Raw genomic sequence first — 20771 nt, forward strand, 5'->3', positions numbered from 1 at the left:
TCTCCTGGGAATAAGTATCTAATTAATCTATACATTCCCCTTTCAGCCGCCGCCTGGATGTACGGCAGCCTTTTCAAGCTCAAAGGCCTGTAGTGGGCTCTCATTATTCAGTGCCAGGGCATGTACTTTGGTACTTTACTCAAGCTCTTCAGCATGCTCTACCATTAGTGAGATAGAGGTTAATAAGGTGAAGGTGCCTCTAATTGACTGGCTGAACCACTCATGACACTCCCAATCAGCACTCCACGAGGGGGTCCACGGACACAGTGACAGGAGTTCAAGAATCGTTGTGAGTTAATGAAACAGTTATTCCTTCAGCTGAGGTATTTTCAACGTACACCTTTACAGATAGTCTGGGTCTTGTACTTGTTCAATTAAAAAGCAGGATTTCCGCTTTCAGACACCTTACATCTATGTCTGTGCAAACTCAGATAGTGCATGGAGGGAAACTTTTGAAGAAATCTTAGGAATTATGTATCTCTCTCTCTCTCTCTCTCTCTCTCTCTCTCTCTCTCTCTCTCTCTCTCTATATATATATAGATATATATATATATATATATATATATATATATATATATATATATATATATATATATATATATATATATATATATATATATATATGGCCTGAAGCTCAATATCAGCCAAACAAATGAGCATCTTCATGCGAGCAGCACAGAAGAGCTATTCAATCACCACCAAAGATTAGTGTCTCAAATTCATGATCCATGATTAGCCCTAACCCCGTTTTGCGTGATTACACCTGGGGGTTGTTGTCCTGGTTCTTGTTGGGACAGCGGGGATGGGAGAAGTGTTTGGGCTACATGGGCCTTCAAACCAAGGGCTATGAGAACTCTCTGTCACGTTAATATAGTGTACTTATTAATTTGATGACTCGATTGATAGTGTGAAGTTGTGAAGGAATTGCAAGCATCAGTGCTTTTCTATTACCGATCAGATCAATAGCAAATGGCATTGTGATAATACCGGGATTGATGCGAAAGATGCCACTTTGGAAATGTCCGGTGGTGACGTAAATACCATCAATGTCATCTGATGGTGTGTTTTGAAGGGCTGTCCCATTTTATAGGGAGATATTTCAACCATTACACCTTATAACTTTGTTCTGAGGAACAACTGGGGTCACTAGAAAATGAGGGGTAGGGGTAAGACTTTCGAAATGGAACTGGGCCATAATGTGAAGTATGGTCACAGACTTGTGGCAGGGAATAATGGCCAGAAAAGTGTTTATATTGTCATTATAATGTCACAGCAAAGTTGACTTTTGACTCAATCTTTAATCAATCTTTAATTAACTCTTAAAAGTTCATCCTTGAGTGCAGGTTGATGTTCATACCAGGTGTAATGTAATTTACTCCAGGTGATCCTGAGATACTCTGATCAGAGGAATAGGATGGACAGAAGAATAACCCAAATCATTACTACCAAGAGGCATAAAAAAAAAAAAAAAAAAATCAATGTTATTTACAGTATGTCTGGATAGAAACATCCAGTGCAAACCTCAAACAAGACAGCAGAGTTATGTGGTTGAAGGCAATGAATAGAAGTGACTCACAGCCAGAGTAAGTACAGAACAGAGTGAAGAAAGAACCAGTTCCTTACAAACATTCTGGCCTTGGTTTTGTTGACATTTAAAGGCCAAAATATAATTTCTTCATCTACTTCATCGTCTTCACTGATGTTAGGATGTCACCAGCTTGTCACACGCTGACATGGGCACATGCACATTGCTTAACACATACGTTTGTCAGTATTTATGAATGAAACAGAGGTCTCTCTGTTCGTAGCTTGAAACCTGATTATGAATTGCCTGCACCAAAAATATTTCTACTCCAAAGTATCGCAGAGATCCAGTTTTTATCAAGCAAAACATATACAGTATCAACCGTGCATTCACAAGCTTGAACTATGACTCAAAATGACAGCATTAAGCTTGATGCTGTAGGACATAGGTCACCAACAGGTGGACCGCGGTCCAAGTCCAGACCCAGACCTGGACATAAAGTAAAAGTATTTTAAATTTTGACAGGTAGAGCGGGTACAGCGGGTACAGCTTTTCTAGACTTTACAGTGCTGGTTGGCAGGTTTGTGTCAAGGTATGTCTGAACATAGATTAGACCTTACACCGGAATATCCCTTTAAGGGAGTGTGTGTTGCACATAAGACTCTACAGTGCTTTTGATCAAGTCAAGCCTCCTTCTTGTGAAAGGTTTATTTTATTAGGCCACTTCAGTCGAGTGTACTTTAATTAAAATTCAATATAATAAGACTTTGCTACAAGGCTGTGAGAAGGCCTTGGTGAAAAAAAAGAATGCCACACAAGAAAAGTTTTGTAAAGGATGACCTCACACAGCAGAATTCCTTCTAAGTCTATGAATCATCCTGAGGATCCAACAGGGTGACAGTGAATGGGCCTCCAAGTGGATTGTGCCTCCTGGAATTGGGAGGTTTAATTTATTCTCATCTGAGTTACATTGTTTTTTTCCCCTATTTTTACGGCACCTGGAAATTATACTACCAGGTACCAAGTTATTACAGGCCTTGGCCAAATCACGTTATTATCATCAGGCTGGAACCCAGTCTTTTCCACACACGGTCAGTATAAGCCTGTGGTGCGAATGGTTTCTGTTGACTACCAAATTTCATTTTATGCTTGAAATGCCCATGCCCAACAAATCTGTTGCTGATGCAACTTGTTGGTGATATTTGAAGATTTAAGGATTGTTGAGCGCTTGAGTGTTTGAAAAGGCTTGGAAATGAGTTTCTCACACAAGGGTTTGAAAAGATGAACAAAGCAGGAATATAACAAACCAGAAATGCAGATATTGTTCCCAGGACAAAATGTGGGTATGCCTTATAAACAATCATAAAATATCATGAAATTATATTAACTTATATTGCTTCTTATCTTATATTTCTGATAGATCAGACACTTCACAGTACCCAGAACTATTTTGTGCATGTCCAAAAAGTAATACTTTGATTTAAAGCTTCTTATCAGATTACTTTTCTTTTGTGTCCATGTGAAGATTTAGGGTGGAATCTCTAATCAGAAGGATTGGGTAAGATGGTATTGAAGAAATACTTTCCATGTAACTACAACAACGAACTGCTATTCTTCTTGTCTCATCGTAAGTAATACTCATGCAGACAAAAGTGTGATGTTCAGTGTGTTGGAGGTAAATAATACATGGCTAAAAAATATTTTTTTACAGCTTTCTACAAAGGATTGAGTTTTATTTTTGTGTACCTACAATCAAAGTGATAAAGACTGTTTGATGTTTCCCTTCAAATGACTAATGAAGATAAACCTTACCAAAGTAAGTGCTAAAAAGTCCTTCCCTGCATGCAGCTAACAGTTGGATATAGCTGCCATGCAGAGAAATTGACTAAGCCCCTCCAGCTATGATCTTTTGAGATTTCTCATCTCCATCTCTCCAGAAAAAAAAAAAAAACACAGGCAGTGTTTGTTTGCTCAAACAGCTTAAAACAATATTTAGACTGAGTGCCAAAGAGGTGAAGAGGAAGTGTTCTTGCTGCATTGACAGGCCTGACATCAAATATTCATCTAATAGGTTTTAGCATGGTACATGTACCAAACTTTTTTTTTTCTTAATAATGTTTTGGTGCTTTTCGTGGCTTTTAATTAGATAGGACAGCTGCAGTAGGATGGGAAACGGGGTAAGAGAGAGGGGATGACATGCAGCAAAGGGCCACATGTCGGAAATGAACCTTTGGCCACTGCAGGGATGACACAGCCTCTGCACATTAGCCACACGCTTTACCAGTTGGGCCACAGGGGATCTCCATATTCTAAAACTACTGTATGAATATTCACTCACTGTTTTGGGTTCCATTAAATCACAGCAGAGGAAGAGGGTGCAGTGAGATGACATTATTACAACAGCAACAGTCAAGCCTTAAATGGTGGATAACAATGTAAATACCATGATGGAATTATGGCATTTATGTTTGTTTCTCAACGAGCAACAACAAAACAAGAAGAAGAAGAAATACTTATGAAAATGCAAAGGAGGGGGATGTCTCAGCTTCAGGTGAGAATATGACACACTGAATATTAAAGACTATAGTTTAACTTGGCCAAGCAAGGATGGAGTCTTGCTTACCACCAGTCTCTACTCACATTCGATATCTGTATGGGATCTTGGTCGCCTCGATGAAAAACTGGTAAAATCTTTCAGGCATTATCACATTTGGTGACTTCAGTCCTCCTTTGAAAAACTTCCTATGCTTTACTTTTGTTATGCATTTATGTTTCCTTTCCCTCAGTGTTTTATATACAGTATGTTCTAATGGATTTAAAAGACCATGGAAGTAAAAAAAGGTCTGCACAAACTCCTCTCTCTCACAGAAAACACTGTTCCTGAAGTGCCCGAAACCCCTCTCTTCAGTACTCTCGCCTTCAATCCCATGACTGTGTCACATCACACATCATGACATACATTTGCATAAATTATACCTAGTGGCTATTTGGGGCATATAAGAATTGCTTTAGCACAGCTGCTCTGTCTGCTGGCTCAGGTGTTTGTGAACTGACCAAGAGAGCACTGGACATTATGTGGAAACTGATGTGTTTTTTCAACATCGAAGAATGTAAAACTATGCTAGTAGTGACCCAAAATAAAATTATCCAGCTGAAAATGAGCATAATATGTTTCCTATAAGCATTAGTTGCCACGATGCACAATGTCTCATTTCACTATCCTCAGATCACATAAATCCCCTAAACTTCCTAATGGGTTGCTTTGTTGGATCTAAACCTCTATGGAGTTTGCGTTTAGTATTCATTGAACTAAAGATTAGAACAGCATGTGCTGATGATTGTTGACTTGCTGCCAACAATATGTTCACTTTCAAGACCCTCATTGTGGATGTGGTTTCTCAATCTAGTCTATATCCAATCAAATGTACAAATTAGAAGGACTAACTTGTAGTAGCTTCAAATACTGCCATCTTTCTCTGTGCATTTCTCCTTTCCACATCCTTTTTAGGCAATTCATCAGAATGAATTTTAGTCATGCTCTGTTTTAACCTTCAATTGATGATTTGTATGCAGGTCAGGTCATTGTAAGACATACTGTCTAGTATGAGAGGCCCCACCAGTGATAAATGATACTTGGTCTCACAAACAACATTATAATCTCATATGTACACCACAATACTCTTCCACACAGACTGCAATACCCTATGTCATGTGCAATCATTATTTCATTTATTTGCTATCATACTTGCATACACAGATTACTATTGTGTCTGATACACACAACAACCTCGTCTTATACTTTTCTCTCTCACACAGACAACTATACTCTGACACATGTTAGTATATGTCAGTGAGAACAATAGTATATGTGAAACAGAAGTGTAGTGTATGTAAATATAGGATATCATCACATATGAAATAGAATAATATAATATGTAAGAGAGATTAATTGTAAATTTTAATGAGGGCGGTCATGTTTAGGAAACAGAATGACAGTAAACATAAGACAGAATGATAGAGTATGTGATTGAGAATGGTTGTTTTCGTGAGAAAGTTTGATTAAAACGGAAAGGAATTTGATTGAAAAGGAAGCAGTGCTAAATTATCAGGTCCTGATTGGCTTAACTTTTTTACCCCACATGAAAGAGGGATCTCACGGACACGGCCCACCTTCCTAATCATAATGGAGACATAAGAAGATTGTTGACTTACTGAAGCCACTGGCCTCATTAACAACATTTTAACATTTAACATTTTCTTAACTAATGTAACAACTAGCTAGCTAAAAGTGTCCCTGCTGTGGCCAGTGCTATCTAACTAATTGCGTTTTAACATTAGCATTAGGATGCTGATGTGCTACACGTGGTGACATTGATCTTAATATTATTTATGTCAAGCAGGACCTGCCTTGTTCATAATAACTGACATTCGTGGGCTGGTTAAGTTATTTGTGACATTATTATCTTGATGTGTGCTTCAGACACAAATGACTCCAATGTTTAAAGCTATCGGTTGTGGACTGAAATTTTAGAAAAATCAGTAGAGGCTATTTTCTGCTATTTATAGTAGTATTACTATTTCATGTCTTTATTGAGCACTTGAACTTAATCTCCAACTGTGTGGTGTCGAACTATCTGCATGCTATCAGGCCTTCTCTGCTCACTCTGGGAGAGGGAAAAGGGCTGGATGTGGTGCAAGAGTCCGCTGGGTTACGTGGGTGTCCTGGAGTCACTTCTCGCCACAGCCAAGGGTGAAAAACACTAAAATTTGTGCTAAGGGTTTATGCCATGGACGACTTCCGGGTCAATGCTCTGTGACCAAGGCCAGTTCAGATCTGACAAAGGGAATTCATGAAAGAATAAGACTTACCCCATTATCTGGCGTTATCTGGGTGTGTCACTGGACTAACATGTTTACATGGACTATAAAAGTCTGGTTTAAGTCCGACTAACACAATTGTCTAACATCATGACAATGTAGTGATTGCAGCCACGCCTGCAAAGAACAAGGCTATATCTGACCAAAGATCATGTCAGATGTACACTATATTGCCAAAAGTATTAACTCACCCATCCATAATTGCAGTCAGGTGCTGCAATCACTTCCATGGCCACAGGTGTATAAAGCAAGCACCCAGGCATGCAGACTGTTCCTACAAACATTTGTGAAAGAATGGGTCGCTCTCATGAGCTCAGTGAATTCTAGCGTGGTCCTGTGATAGGCTGCCACCTGTGCAACAAGTCCAGTCGTGAAATTCCCTTGCTCCTAACTGTCAGCGGTATTATAACAAAGTGGAAGCAACTGGGAATGACAGCAACTCAGCCATGAAGTGGTAGGCCACGTAAAGTGACGGAGCAGGGTCAGTGGATGCTGAGGCGCATAGTGCACAGAGGTCGCCAACTTTCTGCAGAGTCAATCGCTACAGACATCCATGGGTTTCCATGGCCGAGCAGCTGCATCCAACATAGCCATACATCAGCAAGTGCAATGCAAAGCGTCGGATGCAGTGGTGTAAAGCACGCCGCCACTGGACTCTAGAGCAGTGGTGACGAGTTCTCTGGAGTGACGAATCGTGCTTCTCCACTGGCAATCTGATAGACGAGTCTGGGTTTGGTGGCTGCCAGGAGAACGGTACTTGTCTGACTGCACTGTGCCAAGTGTAAAGTTTGGTGGATGGGGGGATTATGGTGTGGGGTTGTTTTTCAGGAGCTGGGCTTGGCCCCTTAGTTCCAGTGAAAGGAACTCTGAATGGCTCAGCATACCAAGAGATGTTGGACAATTCCATGCTTCAAACGTTGTCGGAAGAGCTTGGGGATGACTCCTTTCTGCTCCAACATGACTGTGCACCAGTGTACAAAGCAAGGTCCATAAAGAAGTTGTGTGAGGAACAAGAACTGAATGACTTTATGATTCACAAAGTATTCAAATTTCAAAAGGAAGTGTGCATTAAGACATCAAGTATTCTCCCAGTTGCAGTAGCTATTTTAAAAAGTGAAGCAGTACTTTGTACTTGATATGAAGCATACAGTTTTATGATCTGGCAAGGGGTTTAATAAATGATTTTTCTTTTTTTTCATATGTTTTTGTCGTCTTACTTTCAATTATTAACTAAGTAAAGTTCGGAGGCTCGGATTCAAATGACAGTCAACATCCAGTGACCTCAGAACAACCACTGCCATGCAGACCAGTGAGTCAGTGATACCATTCAGAAATTAAACCAGGCTAAAATGGCCAGGCTTTAGAGCCATGCATAAGTGACTGGGTGGCATGACCTTGTTAGATAAGTGCAATAATTGCATCGCTCAAAGGAGCAGGGAATGCATAAAAAAGTTTCAAAGTTATATAACAGAAATGGTATTAAATAAGAGATGTATTTTTCCTTTAACATGGCATCAAAAGACACAAACACTAAAACAGCACCTTGCATCACACAAATTGAAAGTAAACTAAGATGCAAGTTTCAGCATCAATAGGACTTCAGTACTGGATGGTGCCATGTGTGGCTTTAAACGACCGTCCTACAGTCTCATGTAACTGATGTGCATCAAGTTTTCAGATGACTTAGGTTTGGATGAAGGGGCTGTAGACCTCGGTGGCCCCAGGGATAAAATGTTACCATTGCTTATGGAGGGATGATGCTGTCACCAGTGTTTGAAGGAATGGACATTTTATGCTCGTCTTGGAATACATTGCTGATGCTGACTGGTATGAGAAGGTTAAAAAGGCAAATGTATCGCAAATAATAGCTGAGCCAATCACAGTAAAGCAAGACAATAGTAGCTCAACAAATGGAGGCACGCTTCTACAGGTAACCGTGATGTTGTCTGGGTGAAGCAGAGTGGCACAATGTCAACGTAGAGAAGAACCATGAATCTGCAGCAAATAGGAGATACATTGACACCATTCAATTAGTAATAAAAACTGTATTTGTCAGCTCGCAATTCTTATGACCCTGTTCGACCACAGCCATTTAAGTAATCTCTCCAGTGCCTCTATTTCTTACTCTTGCATGATGATTGCATATCACATTTGATGTGATGCTACAATGTTTGCATCGCAGTGGATTTTGAAAATAAAATATTGAAACATCGCTTTAAAAAAGTTGCAAAAGATGTCACAATGTTCAAATTTGCCAAGCCTCAGTAATATCAGCTGTCCCTCATGAACAGGCAGTCAGGTCTAACCTATTCAGAAATGTGCAGCATTACTTTTTTAAAAGCACAGCAAAGCACTTGTCAAAAGGGAGGCTGTAGATTGATGACACACTGTTTGCATTCTTGCTTGCCTGCATGCTTCAAACTGGCTTCTTACAAATGTAGTGTTTCAATCTTTCTTCTTATTTGTTGTTTTTAGGTGTCAGAATGTACGTCTCTGGACAACCTCTTACGTGCCACAGAGCCACTGCAAGATTACTTGGCAAATGCAGGGTGTCTCAGGCCATTAAAGTGTACCTATAGAAAACAGAAACCTACTGGTTCAAGACGTCTTCATGTTTGAGTTGGTCCACAGAATCTTGAGGGGTTTGTTTGAATTAAATATGAATGAATTATTTTAACCCGGTTCTTCTCGAATTGATTCAAAGCTAACAAATCTGGAACTGAACTGCGTTTGAAATTTACGAAACATATGTTAAAATTTCTCAAGCACATCAAATATCATATTTCTGCTGCATAATATTGTTTATATTTCTGATGGCATCTTGGATTATCTAGCTCATACTGCAGTAGTGAATTCCATTTGAAATTATGAATATTTTGTCACATTTGTATAGATCTAGGGAGGGCCTGAAGACCTTTGGTGTTGTGGATTCAATCCAAATGCGTCCAGTAGTTTAGTTAGTTAAGTTTTTCCACATACGACTGTCTGAATTGGGAAGGAAAGAGAGGAGGGTAGAGGAACATGCGGTACCATTTTGGAGGGATTACCTGCTGGGTGTTGAAGTATAGCATTTCTCATTTAGTTGATCACTCCAAGTGCACACAGTATTGGTCCAGGAGAAAATATTTGGACTGTTGTCACATTTGCATCACGACTGCAAAGGACAGATTTGTCTATTCTGCTTCTGTACTTTGTCTCTGTTTCCTTTTCTAGTTTTTTTCTTTATTTCACATTCAACTCTTTCATTTTATTTTCTCTTCTTACCTCCTATCATCTTTACTCTTTGCTAAATGTATTTCACTATTTTACATTTTTTATTCATTCTATACTTGAAATTGTTTCTATGCCATCTTTATATTTCATTTACATCTTCCTGCCTTCCTTTCATGCAATCTTTCTTTACATCACTCACTTCCTTTTGGAGTTTTCCATATGGTCCTTTTAACTGGCTGGAATGTTGGAATGTAAATTTAAATAGTTTTCCTTGATTTATTGATTGTGTTTCTGTGTGTTAGAGCAAGACGAACTGTCAAAATTGGCTGAAATCAGAAATCTTTTGCCGCCGGCGCCAGTGTGATATCTCAAGTTGGTTTCACCCTTCAACCATCAGTTGAGCTCCTGCATGATCATTCCTTCAGCCCAGAATGGTATTTGCCTCTGGCCAACACCTGCGTCAACTGCCTCATGCTGCCATTGTTTGACACATATGATGATTTCAGGGAGAGCATGGACTTTGCAGTAGGGAACACACAGGGTTTTGCTATCAAATGCTGAAAGTTTTATTTTCATTTTATTTGCAAGCACTGTGTTGGAGGTGTTTCAGTAAGGCAAGTTTAGAATTTAGTCTAGCAAGGTGCACGATAGGGTTACACACTGATGCAAACTGTTCCAGTGTTTTGATAAAAACATGTAATGTTTTTCAGTGATGAGACTAGTTTTGGTACAGTACAGCCAACTGTATAAAATTAACTTCTCTTACAGATTGCTTTTTTGATCAAATAATTATCAAATTTTTCCACTAGTGTTTACTTGTGCTGACTTATTTAAGCGTGAAAGGCCCTGTGGTGCAAAAGAGCTCCAAATGTTACAATCATATGTTCCTGTTAAATTGTTTAGCCTATTACAAAGTAGCCCAGAGTCTGCTTGGACAATAAAGGTGCTGTTGGGAATGAGACTAAAAGATCAACTTTTCTTACCGATAGCACCTTTAACAGTGGCTGCTTGATATTCAGTGATTAGCTTTGTTCTACTTTTTACTAAGAAAATGTACCAGACTTGTAAATAATTGTATGCCATTGTTGCCGTCATCACACAGTGGGTCTAAGGTTTCATGAATTCTGTCCCTGGCACAACAATGTTTTTTAGTCTCTAGCTGGAGAGGAGTGGCTTCATTGATTCCGAATGTCTCATTTCCTGCAAAAATGCCAAGTTGTCAGTTCCAGCAGTGTTAAGAACCCCTCTCTGCCAGTTGCAGAGGAAGGAAAAAATCCATTGTAGTTCCACTGATTTTGAAATTCAGCAGTTGCATCTCTTAACAGACAATGTACTTCTACTACTGCAGCAAATCTACAGAACCGATGTCAGCGGGACAGTTCCTTTAGAAAGATGTTACAATGACACTATTGACATCAAGCTCTGATTTTTGTACAGAAAAATAGATATATTTCAGAAAAGAGACATGCTGCTGTTGATTTATTTAAATTTTTTAAAATAACCTCCATTATTGAATCATACTCTCTTACGCATGCTACATTTCCCTCGTACACTCTCTCACATACACTAGTGCACTCTCACATACACTACTACACTCTCACACATACACTAACACACTCTCTCACAAACATTGATACACACTCTCAAGAACACAAGTATACCTTCAGATACGGTATAATTCACCACTGAACCACTGTCTCTCAAACACACAACCACTTGCATACACTACTATGAAGAGTATTATGGTTTATGTGTAGGAGTATGTGTATAAAAGTATGATTGTACATGCAAGAGGGTATATTAGTATGTGACAGAGGATATAGATGAGTCTGTATGAAATTATAATAGAGTGTGTGTGAGAAAGTAATGATTAGAGCCTAAATGGCATCTCAGAGTCTATAAAATAATTACAGCCTGCTAATTTTTGAACATGAATAACTCTGATTAGCTGTCAGTCAATCAGTTAGAGCTGTCAAATGACTGACTTTTAACAATTTGTACATGTTTAACTTCTTCTTCATCTAAATTAGGTGGCCAAGTCTAAGGCCAAAGGCCAAAGATTGCTCCTCAGCTACTTTTGACACAACATGGATCCTTAAGGCTCATGCCATATGTGAGCAAAATATCCCACAGCCTTAGGTTATCTATGACTTAAAGCATAATTAGTGAGATGTCACCCTGGAATCACATACGCTGCTCCCACAACCTGTGATTGCCTCAGAGAGCTCCACAGTATTGTGTGCTTCTCACTATATTTAGGCATTGAATAGATATTCAAGAGGAGCTGTGTGTGCATGTGTATGTGCATGTGTGTGTGTGTGTGTGTGTGTGTGTGTGTGTGTGTGTGTGTGTGTGTGTGTGTGTGTGTGTGTGCGTGTGCGTGTGTGTGTGCGTGCGTGTGTGTGTGTGTTTGTGTGTGTGTATTCAAGAGAGTGAGCGAGGGAGCATGAAAATTTGGATGTGGATCTCAAATGCTTCAAAATTCATCCTACTGAGACTAAAATCCTTCACAGGCTTTAGACGGCTGCCTTAGGTCTTGGTATATATATATATATATATATATATATCTTATATTAAACACTGTAACCTATATGTTTGGAGTTGTTTGAAATACTGAAAGTAAAAAAAAAAAAAAAAAAAAAAAAAGATAGATTTCAGCTGGAGCATCATTTTACTGATGGTGCTTCTGGTACTGCTGGCTTCTGAAACATGTGCTTTCACTGAGTGCATCCTTGAGCTTATTAGAATCCTTTCTGTCTGACCAGTCGAAAACAACTGTAGCAGCTGTAGTAGTGCAGTGTTTGTCTGCCACAGTGTCAGACAACTACACTATGCACTATACTAATACTGCAGCTGGAAGTGCCTTGGTAGGATTGTTTAAACCTCTGCGTGATTGCTTTAGTTAAAAATTGCAGTAATTTCCATCTATTCAGTTGATTAGATGATTAAATGAGCTTGCAGTTCCTATCAGCTCTTAAGAGTTTTATAGTGTCTTTCAGCCTTTTGGCTTTATGGCCCACACTATCTTTTGAAACACTCTCATCAGCATCGTTTTCAGCAGCAGGAAGCTGTATTCAACAAAAAAATCTCTACAAAACCCACTGTAAGCTGCCTGCCTAGGACCAAACTGCACAAAGAAAAAGTTAGCAACCAGCTGGTAAACATAGTGGAGCGTTTAGCAGCTAAAGAGCAGCTAGATGGTGCAGACTAAATAAGAGGAGAATAGGAATAGGAATAACGATTGTGTGTTAGAATTGTTGTCAGGTGACCAGCAACACGACTCCAAATGAATAAACAAAAAAACTCACATGAGCTGCTGGTTATAGCATATGTATTTAACATTCAATTAGCCTCCTTGGACCAGGGTTGTTTGGTATAAATACTTATGGAAAAAAAAAAAAAAAACATGACAAAATGTGTTTTGCCATAGTTTTAAACCATCCTAAAAAGATGTACATTTTCAAATGTCAATTTCTCCAACATGAAACATCCAGAGATATACACTGTTGTTTGTGAAATATAATTCACAATATTCTCATAATTCTATAATCAAAGTACACGTAGATGCAAGCTCGCGGTGTCAACAGTCTACTCGGTAGAGTACATATACCATGACCTGCCGCACCAGCCGGATAAATACTCTTGCTGAAGTGTGAAATTAAAAACATGGCCACAATGTTATCTGTCCACACTTACAAATGGTGCAGCCAATGTTTAGTCAGGCTATCATCATGGTATGGTAATTCACTTCCTTCTTCTCTATTTGCTTTTTGTACAGCAATATTTATTTGGAGCTTGGGCAAATGTTAATGCAGTTATGCTAATAGTATTTCAATCAGCAAACATATGGACGCTGGCAAAACTCCCTCAGAAATTACAGATGAAAATAATCTGCATTTCTCCAGTTTCCACTTAAAACTGGAGCTGTCAGTGGTTCCTTCAGCAAAAATTATAAATATATGTATATATATATATATATATATATATATATATATATATATATATATATATATATATATATATATATATATATATATATATATATATATATATATATATATATATATATATATTCCTCCATGCTATCAACGGGAGATCATGTTTGACGCTAAATTACTCATGCACCAGTATGATCCTGCTCATTAGATGGACTTAATAGGAGGGGTAAGTCAGCAACAAAAGCGTTCAGCCTCTATTATTGATTGAAAAGAGGATGGCAAAAAAAAAAAAAAAATCAACAGCTCAATTTTTGAGCTTTTGGCTGTGTAGTTTGACACCGTTATCAAAATTCAATTCAGTGGAAACAAATATGCAGCCTGTTTGTTGCTCACAGCCACATTTGATGAGAGTTTTATATGGAGGAGCTTGTACATGGTGTCTTTCTGTTAAAAAATGGGATCCAACATACCTGTAAGCAAGCTGTATCAGAAACCTGCTATATCAAGTATAAACAGCTCTTATCTGAGAGCAGCAGGAGAATGGACAGAACTAGCCACTGTATTTGAGAGTGACAAGAAAAGAGAGATTATGCAGAGGGAAAGCACAGAACAGAACTGCAGTGCGTCACCATGCATGGTTTTTCATATTCATATCAAGCTCCCTTTCCATTAATTTTGAGACTATTGGTGTTGCCACACTGAGATAACTTATATGAAATCATCTTCTCCCTTCATGCTTCAGTGGGGGGCCTGGACACATATTTCTGCTGCAGCTGCTCGCCATGACGGTTAGTCGAGCTCTACTAAGACCTACTGCAGCTACAAGCTGTGGGCTGTACATTTGCAACACCTCAAGACCGGGTTGAGGAAATGTTGTAGGTCACAGCACCATATAGGTCCTTCGAAAATGGACAAAAAAGTCTTCGAACCTCAATCTCTACTTGCCGTTTTGACTTTGACTCGTAGGCAACTGGACTTGTTTTAGTTTCTTGAAGGTGTTTCTTTCACCTCTCATCCAAGAGGCTTCTTCACATTCTAACTCACTTACAGAGTCGTTAAGGACATGTGTGAGCTCTGGGTTTCAGAGTCATTAGGACCACTTGTGGAGGTTGTTTTGTCTCCTCAGTTTACAAACCTGTGCAGTCCTGGCTGCACTGAACAGCATGAACAACACTACTCTGTCTACGGCTGTGTGGACAAGTTTCTGCCTCAGTGTGATGCTGGGTTTGAAGTGAACTGGAATATGATGTTTATTAAAGATCCTCCTGAGTTTCTTAAATATCCCCGTGATGTAAGGAATGACAATGTTGTTGCATTTTTCTTTCTTCTCGTCTCTGTCGGCTCCAGATCTTTTGGAAGTTTTGATAAAGGTCCAGCTTGGGTCGCCACAGGTTTTAAGCGCTACCGTGATAGGCTTCTGTTCCTTCTGGTGGTTCAGGGTTCTGAGGAACCCCAGCTTGTGCTCCACTGGGCGATGAGAGTCAAACAGCAAGTATTGATCTGTGTGTGTTCTGTACAGCTCAGTGTTGAGGCTTCTGACTTCTTCAATGTGTACTGCACAGTCCAAGAAGGGAAAACTGTCTCCACAGCATTTATAGGATCTGTGTAGGCTTCCACTTCCCTTGTTCGGATCTTGACCCAGGTGTCATGGATGTACTGTGATTTTAGGATGTCTCAGACTTTGTATGGCAGGCTGAGGTCCACATACCTGAACCAGTGGCTAGGAGCAGGTCCTATGAAGGTAATCAAGGCTCTGCTCTCAACTTCTTCCAGATGCTGGCCAATAATGGGAACACCAGTGAGCCCATGGCACAGCTGTGCTTCTGTCTGTAGACACTTTGACTGAACTGGCCATTAGACAGAGGTCAAGTAAGGCACAAATGTGGTCTGGATCGAAGTTGATTCTGCTGGACAGAGTGATTTCCTGTAGCCAGAATTTCCTCACCATCTTTTCCACTTCTTGAGTAGGAATACATGTACAAAGAGGGGCGACATCATAAAAAAAAAAAAAAAAAAAAAAAAAACATCAGGATCTTCAAAAAACATTATCCGGTTGCCAGACTGAGGCAGAAACTTGTCCACCCTAAGGACAAAACACCCAGGCACAGGCAGAGTAATGTAGTTCATGCTGTTCAACGCAGCCAAAACTGCACAGACAAAATGTCTCCATAAACAAATGGCACAACACAGGAGGGCCAACTCCTCACGTCAAGACCCTGCTGTCCACTTACATCTGAAGGGGAAAGATCCTTTCTTTGAGGACAACGTCTTGGCCAGAGAAGACTGATGGTTTGAAAGAGGAGTTAAAGAATCCATCTATGTCAAAAGGGAACACACCTACGATGTAGTCTCCCCTCTAGACAGCTTAACAACCGTTCACAACTGGGTTCACCTAGCCCAAGAAAACCACATGTGAAGGCCGGTTAAGTCAGCGACCCAGAAGTGGTTCTAACAACTCTAAAACTCACATGTCTTCTAAGCACACTCCCACACAGAGTTTACACATGATGAAGTTCTGTCTCGGGTGCCCTTCCAGTACCCTTTCTGGGTGCTGGTGCCCCACCGTGTACAGGTGGTGCCCTTTTTATTTTTATATCCTGAGTCCACCACTGCCCACAGCCATTTTTCTCTGTTTTCTCTGCTCGTGTAGCACAGATTTCCTAAATATTTGTGTCTCCCTACTGCACAGACAGCCCAGTTTTATTCAAGAGCCATATTTTGAAGAACTGAAATACTTCTTAAGAGCTACACTACTGCTCAACACTTTAACATTGCCTGCCATAAAAGCTTGATTCAGTAGTGTCGGAAGGCTGAGAGGACTACTCTATTTTGAATGGGTTTTTATTGCTTTTAGGTAGTAAAAAGGTTGTCTTCATTACAAATAGTCTGTATTTTTTATGAAATGTTTGCCAGCAAAAACAAAATAACCAAATGTTTTATAAATGGACAATAAATCGCAAAAGAACGGTTTAACCTAACTGATGGCTGGGCAATGGGGCTTCACATCTAATTCGTGAGAGGTTCATGTGTCAGTGTGGGGTGAAATGATGCCTTTAACAAGTTGCAATTAACAGGTGTGCTGCTTTGGCAAAACTTCGCTGAAAATTGAATTAGAAAGTTAGTCGAGGTTATAATGTAATTGGATCATGGAATATCAACTGGGCGTACTGTGGACTGACACATTTTGTTTTAAATCCATTTAATCTTACCATCGAGTAGCCTACAGATGGCCAAAAAAAAAAAAAAAAAGTGGTTGCCATTGAGACGTACCACCATTCTCAGTCTCAACCTCCCTGCTTCCTGGACAGTTCAGCCAGTCCACACCCCACTCAGGCCCCCCACTTCACCGAGCAACCTCAGCCCCTCCTTTTCCTTCATCCACCTACCATGACCCCTTTCCCATCTCCCAGTGACCCCGACCCCTCTTTCCTATCTTCTCCAAAATCTTCTACCAATTTAAATAAACTACCGTAACCTTAAAATGTGGTGTGGTCTTGTTGGTGAATGTTTTCTCTTGTTTCTGCTGCGGAACTTAACACATCACCTCATTGAGTTAACATTGAGTTAAGTTGTGTATACCCAACCCAATCACCACAATAAATATTAGCTTAGTGCGTTTCTGGAAAACCACAGATAAGTTAAAACTGGATGTTTCTTCATATTGCAACTTTACATTTGTTAAGTTTGAAATTTCTATTTCTCTCTTGTCACAACTCAGTGCTTATGCTCTGCTTTGGTTTACTTTGGTGACTTCTTTTGTAACAAGTGGGAGCAAATTTGGAAAACCTGCATTACCTTAAATGTGCGAAAAAAAAGAATAATCAGTGCTGCGCGGAGAGTGCAGTCCTACTACTTATCCTGCTACTTCTGCACTTCAGTGTCAACTTCTCAGTCTTCAAAAGTTCGCCTCATTTGTTTGACTCCTCAGATGAATACCTCTGTTATTCCCTCTGCGTTGCTCTAGTCTGCTTATCTCCTTTTCCCTTTCCAAAAAAAAATAAATAAATAAAAAAATATAAAAATAAAGCCTTGATCACTTCTACCTGACAGAGCACAGGCAGCCATTAGTGCTTGTTCCTTTTCTGTGCGTGACTCCTCTCTGTTACCTCTTTATTTCCCAGAGCAATGGAGGATCTGTCTCTCTCACCGGCCCTGGACAGAATACTGCAGAGCATTGCAATTTCACGCCCTCACAACAGATAAATCTTTCTGCTTGGCTGGCCATGAATCTTCCAGGGCTGAGTGGCCACACAGTGTGGCTGTTGCACCTGACGTTGGAGAGGCTGCACCCTTTGAAACTTGGGATGCACCTGTGTTGCTTGGAAATCCCTTTTTATTTGCCAGCTATCTTGGGAAAACATTTGAGAAAGAAGACGGGCCATGGAGGAAAAAGTCAGGGGTTAAATATACATTTAATTGTAAGTAAATCAAAAAAGGGTTAGAATTTAATCAGCAGAAGAAACTTCACTGACCACATTAATGTGGCTTTGTGGTAAGGTGCACATCATGCAACACAGGCTAACTACTACACTACGTGTTATGTTTTTGTATATTTTGGATTAAATTCATCTCCACAAACTCTCACTCTATATGCACACACAGACTCTGTGATGACATATCTTTAACCTTCAATAAATGAACCTTTAGTTTCTATCCAAACTGGCTTTCAACCTCCTTCCATACCCCTCAATCATCAGATGCTATCCCACTGAGCGTGCCCTGACAATGGGCTGCCTATGGAGCAGGACACAGGCGGAATATAAATGGAGTCTGGCTGGCCTGAGCCACGCTACTCTTCATCTCTCATTTCCCAAATGTGAGCCTCTGAGAAAGAGCGTGCCCAACCCTCGACTGACGAAGACATCCCGTGGCAATGCTTTGTAAGTATTCCCTGCACACTTCTTGGACTCTACCCAAACCTGTGGCTTTTGAGAACAGTGGTGCACATGAAACAAAAACAACATTGTGGCAGGGAGAAGAAAGGAGAGTATTCAAAATGAATGCAAATCCACTGTCAACAGAATGACTGGATCATGTTTTTTTTTTCCCTTGCTGCTGACTGTTAGCAGCACTATGCTTATACTCCAATATCACTATGATTCATCTTACTGATTGAATCCCACTCAGCTGCAGCAACTTACAACCACACAAATGCAGTCATTTTAAAGGTGCAATATGTAGTTTTAGCGACAGAATATTAATCAGAAGAGAAAGAGCTGCATCAACTGTGTTTGTTACCTCTAAACAAACTAAATAAACAAACTCTTTTTTTTAATGACTGAATAAACAAAGTGACTCTAAAGGACAACACAATTTCTGTTAGTTTGTTTATATTTGGCGGACCCTGCCACCTTATCAGCTTCAAACAACGTCCTGAGGACCCTTTTTTCCTCTGAGAACAGCTTGTTCATCAGCTTATGGAAACGATATTTAAAACTTTTTTGACACCTACCACAGCGGCTTCTGGCAATACTTTACTGTGCCATAAACTGAGCTGTCTGTGGTTCCAGCTCATTCAGAGCAGTCTTTGACATTTTTTGGTGAACTACAAATGATAAATATTTGATGCAGGGACAGTCTTCAGCGAGCACTCTGAACTGCTCGTTTTCTTTACACAGCAAACATGTTCTGCGATTTAGGATCAATTTTGTTGAAAGTAGGAATCAGCCTCACATCAAGTCCACGTTATAGCTATCTCTTTTGACAGGGTGCGTGTCTCCTCTGGCTTCTGCGGTGGGGAGAGCTAAAAAAGATGCCACTGTCCTAGAGGATCCGGATCACATGTGTTCCTTAAATAGTGGCACTTCGAAGGGAAGCGAAAAATCATTTTCGGTGCCCTGATCAGAGTAGGTCGAGGCATGTTATGGCAGCTTTGACCCACACGTGCAGCAGCGCGGACTAAAACACGAATCCCTGAACTATTGATCGTGCACATCCTGCAAATTACATTAGCCGGGATGTGCGTGGACCGTTGTTTCTCCAGAGCGCTTGGATGACGTGTTGAGCGTGTAAAATACCGTGCAGGGTCCCTGGAGGAAGCCGTGCAATGTTCACCATGAGGAATAACACTTCTCTCGCACTTAACGTCTGCCAAATATCTAGATTTCGATGATATTTATCAAAAGGACCGAGATGGCACCTGCGCGTAACGGGCTCCAACAAGAGCGTTATTTTGCATGTAACATCTGCTGTGTACTCACAGTGGATTACGATGTCCGACCTAACTTCACATAATGTAATTAAATTCCAACAGCCTTTAAAATATATATTGATGTATATTAAAAACAAATATTCCCTTACCTCACGGGCACCCCCGCTGTATTCCAAGTGCACCAAAGGTCATTGCGCAAATATTCAAAGGACAAGATGCGGGAGTGATGAGAAGTAGGTTAGACTGCACAATACCTAATCCTGTTCTTAGTGTCCTTCAGACGTCGTCAACCCTCTAATCTTCAAAGCGAGAGGGGTCGGAGCCTCCCGGGCGCGCACAGACTCCGGTTTTAATCTCAGCGCTGCCAGTTTGTGCGTGTGGCTCACTTTCTCTTGCGCAGACCCGGTCACACACAAAGTTCTCCGTTTTTTTTATTATTATTTTTTTTTATTACACTGATGCAGGCGACCCTGCACACAAATGTGAGCGTCTCCCAGCGAAAAAAACAAAAAAACAAAACAAAACAAAAAACAGCGGGAGAGGTTGGCTCGGTAATCAGCGATGAAGCCTGTTTGCCATTCCCGACAGGTGGCAAGTCCGACCAACCACCCGCTGAAAAGATTCACACATCATCCACCGGGATGTGGAGACGACCGAAGCCATAAAGCGATCCTCCGGGCAGATTTAACCCATTAGCGGTGTTGCCCCCTCCCAACACACCATCTTTTCTTGCGCTCTGGCGCCACCCAAAGTTGCGCTTGAGTTGTAACCACAAGCAGGGGTTCCCAAATGTCTCCGCGTCCAGCCCCGTCATAACCAGATTTAGGCCAATTTATACGATTTGGATTTAGAGACACACTCTCAGAGATTAATTTCGCTGAGTTATATCATTTAGTGCCGGATTTGGCATCTGATTTCATTCTCATATTGCTATTCTGCCCAGAGCATCAAATGAATTAAATATCACTGAGATGGAACTAATCCAAATCCCTCTGGAGCCCCACTGAACGCCCTCAATATACAGCTGGATAGTGCTGGGAGCTCCTGGGCCAAACGCAAAAACAAA

The 20771-nt window shown here is 40.3% G+C and overlaps 1 protein-coding gene across 2 annotated transcripts in view; it reads right to left on the minus strand.

Annotated features, from left to right (window-relative positions):
- The window catches only part of pcdh15a (protocadherin-related 15a), a 245217-nt gene extending 224918 nt beyond the window's left edge, over positions 1–20299 (minus strand). For both annotated transcript variants that reach the window (XM_037124785.1, XM_037124789.1), the window contains exon 1: positions 19855–20299. The gene's annotated coding sequence lies outside the window, so the exon portion shown is untranslated. The remainder of the gene's footprint in view (positions 1–19854) is intronic.
- Positions 20300–20771: the final 472 nt, after the last annotated feature.

This window comes from Acanthopagrus latus, chromosome 15, assembly GCF_904848185.1.
Source record: "Acanthopagrus latus isolate v.2019 chromosome 15, fAcaLat1.1, whole genome shotgun sequence".
NCBI classification, from domain to species: Eukaryota; Metazoa; Chordata; class Actinopteri; order Spariformes; family Sparidae; genus Acanthopagrus; species Acanthopagrus latus.